This window comes from Balaenoptera borealis (genome assembly GCF_965194805.1).
Source record: "Balaenoptera borealis genome assembly, chromosome: 12".
Classification (NCBI taxonomy): Eukaryota; Metazoa; Chordata; class Mammalia; order Artiodactyla; family Balaenopteridae; genus Balaenoptera; species Balaenoptera borealis.
Window position 1 is genome coordinate 20,054,704 of NC_138869.1, and position 6,000 is coordinate 20,060,703.

Consider the following 6,000-nt stretch of genomic DNA (forward strand, 5'->3'; position numbering starts at 1 on the left):
ATACCTCATTATTTCCCCCCTAAGTTTATTATAATTCTCAATTTTGTCTATAAATGAAAATTTAGATCATCTCAAGTTGGCCGTATGTTATCTGATACTACCAACTTTAGTTTGATTCTAATACAAAAAGAGATCTCCAGAGTTTTTAAAAAAGGGTTTTCCTATCCAGACCACTAAGTTTTCAGGACCAGAATACAAAGTAAAATTCTAACTATGTTCTAAGGGAAAAATTAAAATTTGGGGGGAAAAGAGCTAGATCTTAAATAAAAAAAACTAAATTGTGTAATTAACTGTGACTTTTTAATTTTATTTGCTTCCTATGCTTTCAAGTCATTATTAATTAAAAATCAGCTATATTGATAAATCAAAATCTGTGTAAAAATTTATGGACACAAATTTAGTCTCATTTTTAAAAATTAATAATGCCTATTAGGAATTACAAAGATTTTAACTTTAGCGAGGCTAGAGCAGGGCTTTTTAAAAAGTTTTATTTCTTAAATTTATGATTAGCACATAGGAGGTGTTTAACAACCTTGAAAAGAATTTACAACTTTTGTCATTTAAGCTACATTATATAAATATTAAATAAGAATATTCATGAAAACATTAAAAATGAATACCCACAAATTATTCCTCAAATTATTATTAATATTTACTGGACTATTGTAAACAAGTGAATTCAATGTTCATCTTATAATTCAATTGGAATATCAACAAAAAGACTATTTTAGAAAAGCAAAGCTTTTCTGAGGTCACAAAAATATTTTTTCTATTGGCACATTATCGATTTAGCTCATTTATATGGAAAATTTACATCATTAATATTACTTTGTTTTAGTAAAATAGGGAGATAATCTATTTACATAAACTATTTTATTTTTTTCTTTTTTTTATTGGAGTATAATTGCTTTACAATGTTGTGTTAGTTTCTGCTGTACAGAAAGTGAATCAGCTATATGTATACATATATACAATATATATATATATATACATACATACATATATACACACATATATCCCCTCTCTCTTGGACCTACCCCCCCCATACCACCCATCTAGGTCATCACAAAGCACCAGGCTGACCTCCCTGTGCTATACAGCAGGTTCCCACTAGCTATCTATTTTACACATGGTAAAATAGATAGTGTATTTATGTCATTAAAACTACTTGAATGGATTTGTTATGGCATTAACAAATTCTTTATGAAAGTAATTGTATGAATATAATATCCACATTATATGTTATTTTTTACCCCTCATTCATCCCCAACCATTCAAATACAGATCTCCCTCAACTGACAACGGGGTTACATCCTGATAAGTCCATGTAAATGGAAAATACAGGCATATTACAGAAATAGTCCAGGTTCAGTTCCAGACCACCCCAATAAAGCAAATATCTTAATAAAGTGACTCACACAATTTTTTTGACTTCCCAGAGCATATAAAATTATGTTTACACTATAGTGTAACATAGACTATAATGCAGCCTATTAAGTGTGCAATAGCATTATGTCAAAAAAAAAACCAACGTACATGCCTTAAGTAAAAAGTACTTTATTGCTAAAAAAGGTTAACCATCATCTGAGCCTTCAGCGAGTCATATATCTCTGCTAGTGGAGGGTCTTGTCTCCGTGTTGATGGCTGCTGACTGATCAGGGTGGTGGTTGCTGAAGGCTAGGGTGGCTGTGGGAATTTCTTAACATAAGACAATGAAGTTTGCCTCATCAATTGACTCTTCCTTTCACTTGAACATTTAGAGGCCACTGTAGGGTTATTAATTGGTCCAATTTCAATATTGTTGTATCTCCAGGAATAGGGAGGCCCAAGGAGAGGAGAGAAATAGGGGGAACAGGTGGTCCATAAAGGAGTCAGAACACATATAACATTTATGGATTAACTTCGCCGTCTTGTATGGGTACAGCTCATCATGCCCCAAAATAATTACAACAGTAACATCAAAGATTACTGATCACAGATCACCATACCAAACACAGTAATAATGAAAGTTTTCAAACGCTGTGAGAATTATCAAAATGTGACACAAAGACACAAAGTGAGCAAATGCTGTTGGGAAAATGGCGCCAATAGTCTTGCTGGATGAAGGGTTGCCACAAACCATCAATTTGTAAAAAACACAGTCATTTGGGAAGCACAATAAAGCAAAGTACAGTAAAACAAAGGTATGCTTGTACTGTAAGTCAAAATGCATTTAATACACCTAACTCACTGAACATCACAGCTTAGCCTAACCTACTTTACACGTGCTCAGAACACATAAACTAGCCTACAGCAGGACAATATCATCTAACACAAAGCCTATTTTATAATAAAGTATAGAATATCTACTGTAATTTATTGAAGACTGTACTGAAAGTGAAAAATAGAATGGTTGTCTGGGTATAGAATGGCTGTAAGTGTATCTGTTGTTCACCCTCATGATCACGTGGCTGACTGGGAGCTGTGGTTCACCCTCCAGCATCATGAAAGGGTACAATAATGTGTATTGCAAGCCTGGGAAAGATCCAAATTAAAAATTTGAAGTAGGGTTTCTATTGATTACATATCACTTTCCCATCATCTTTAAAGCTGAAAAATCATAAGTCGAAACATTGTAAGTCAGGGACTATTTGTAACTACAAATCTCATGTGTTTCAATGACAGATAGGCCTTTATCACCCTAATTCTTGAAGACAGATATTATTTTTGATTGTCTAAATGACAAAGTCACTTGAGAAAATCTGAAATCCCTATTTAAAAATAGTTTCAAATCCATATTCCAGCTCTTTCTAACTGTGCTCCCTTAACTGGATTATCTGAACCTGCATTTAACTTCTCTCTATAAATAAGGATCCTTGTACCTACCTTACAGGTCTGTTGGGAGTGTATAATGAGCATACTCAGCATTATTTTGATGTTATTAGGGGGGTTCGATCCTGGTCTTAATTTTAAAAATCCTGTGGCTACCACAGATGTCAGGAACAGTAACCAATTAATAAAAGATACTTTAAATGTTATAATTCTGCCATATAAGTTAATGGTGTTTTAATCACAGTGGTAAAAAAAAAAAAGGTAAATTTAAAACCATGATTAAGTGAGGTCCAATTGGATAGCCTATCAATGTTGTCCAAAGTAACAGACTGCATCTCTGAAGGTTTACTGAAAAATAGCAGATCAAGATGGATATTAAGTTTTTTTTAATATAAAGACCACAAAAGAATTATGTGATTTCCAGGTTAAAGACTACATTTCTAGTTATTAAAATATAATGTTTCTTGTTAATATTAAGCACAATTATCAATAAGAATACTAATGAAAAAATATTGAGAGATTATTGTCCATTTTATCATAAGGGAGACAGTTTGATATAGTGGAAAATAATTAGGTTTTGAAATAAGAAGGAAGTATGTATATTCAGGTCCAAACCTCCACTGATCAATTGAAAAATAGCCACACTTTTGAATCATTAATTCTCCTCATCATTAATATAGGATTAATGAAATTTCTCTTTTACAGTTGTTGTGATGTAAGAGATATTTATGAAGAGATTAGCGTGCAATTTGGTACCTAAAAAGCCCTCAGTCCATGACTATAGTTCCTATGATGACAATGTCTTCTGCTTTTACAAGCATTCCTACCAAAAATGTAGGCAGACATTTTGACATGTATCCATTATGCATTCAATAAATGTATTAATTAATTCATTCATTCACCACAATGTTTGAGGCAGTGGGGCCAATGACAAGAAGGAAATCAACACACGTGACCACAACGCAAAGCAAGAGATCAGTTACTGAAGGAGAGACAGTTCCAAGGATGTGAGAAAGGGAAAATGTGTTGGAAAAGTATTACTAAAGAGCTAGAATTTAAGACTGATCATAGAAGATATATATGGTTCTTAACATTTGAGAAGATTGTACGGAGGACTTAGACTGTGAAAACTAGAGTAAATTCCATGTACAACCTGAATAAAGTTCTGACCCTCCTGTGACCCAGTCTTCAAGCAAATAGACTCCAGTCACAATAAGAAAGTAATTCTAATTTTCTTAATTGTCTCTCAAAGAACATCAAAGGCCCTCCATTTAAAACCTACTTCTGCAGTCATTTTGACCAGCCAGAAGAACCTGGAAGGGTAGAGGGCAATTTCTTCCTACCCAACAGCTGAGATGAGAATGGGATGCAACTTTACTGGCTGGACACTACTTGCCCCAAAGCTGTTGCAGTAAGAGATGCTGGGACACCTGATAGAAGCCAGCAGAGGTTGAGAATTCCTACCACATCAGTCAGTCTCCTGGATCTCTGCCTGCAGGGTCTCTTGGAAACAAGAGTGCTGTGTGGCTGACAGGGTCTTGGTGCTCCGGACAGGTGTCAGGCCTGAGCCTCTGAGGTGGGAGAGCCGAGTCCAGGACATTGGACCACCAGAGACCTCCCGGCCCCACATAATATCAGATGGCGAGAGCTCTCCCAGAGATCTCCGTCGCAACGCTAAGACCCAGCTCCACCCAACGGCCAGCAAGCCATATGCACGTATATATAGGTATACGTACAGCCGATTCACTTTGTTACACAGCAGAAACTAACACAACATTGTAAAGCAATTATACTCCAATAAACATGTTAAAAAAATAAAATAAAAAATAAAACCTACTTCTGCCATCCTTTTCATTCTTTATGTTTTACCCCCTTCTGCTTCCCCTGAAGCATCCCTTCATGTTTCTCCTTCTCTACACAGCATCAAAATACAGTTCATCCCAAGAGGTCTTTCCTTTTTCATTTCCTTTGTAATATTTCTCTTTATCCTTATCCCTAGTAGAAGTTACTCTTGACACAATTCAAATTCCCCATTCTGATTCTTCCCTCCACTGATTAGCATGATCTGCATAAAAAGGTCCAAGAACTAGGGCAGGGGTTCTCTTCCAAGGGATTCAAGGAAAGGACTGCATTTCAACATAATTGGGTTTCTCCTTATATCCTATGCATTTATTTTATGCATTTAGAAACATCATTCTGAGAAGTAATACACAGGTTTCTTTAGATTGCCAAAGAAGTTTGTGGCACAAAACAAGTTTAAAAACCCTTAAAACTAGGGAGGAGGAGGAACAATGGCAGCAAATATTTATTCATTCAAATTTTTGTCCCTATTTCACTTGAAAGGACTTGCAGTATTGCAGGATGCAGTGAGCAGTCTACATGGCCAAAACTTATCATGAGGGCAGGAAGCAAAGGGACATGAGACACTGATTTCCATGAGAACAGAAACAAAAGTGACATACAAATCAGCCACTGTCCTGTGCATAAATAGTAGCAGCCTTTTCATAAAAACACAAATGGCACATTCCCTCTATTTTCCCTTCTATCCTCTCTTAGATTACCCTGCTTCTTCTCTCATTAGTTTTCCCCAAATGATCCACAGTTCAAATCTAGCAAAGAAATATTCAAACTTACTAAAACTTCTGATTTCAAAGCAGATTAGTTGCTACCCCAAATTAAACGGAAATCAGCTGTCACAGTTCAAATATTTCACAGCAGTTACCCAGCCATCTAATTCCTATCCTGTCTCCCCTTATACCCTCCACACCTTTCCTAATACCTTAACTAGAAATCTTCAAGGAAGTAGATTTCTGAAAGACATCCCTGTCAGCTCTTAGTGTTGTTGAAAGATCAACCCACCTGCCACCAGCCGTGTGACAGTTTCTATAGTGTTGCCAGGCCCATAATGGTTCAGAGTATTTGTGAATATATTATTTTTGGCAGGTTCCTCTCCCAATTAAGGACCACACAAAACTCTCCATTCACAGTCAAAATTCCCAGCAGTGTTATCCCTTGAGTAGCTAAGGAGTTTTACAATTAGGAAAAAATAAAATCTGTAGGTTTTCAGGGGGATCTGGGAAGGGACACAAATCAGTGGGCAGCTCATTCTTTTACATTAGTGGGTCAGTCTTCAGGGGCAGTACTGGCTGCCAATTTGCAGGATGTTAAGTCACCTTCTGCCACCAGCTT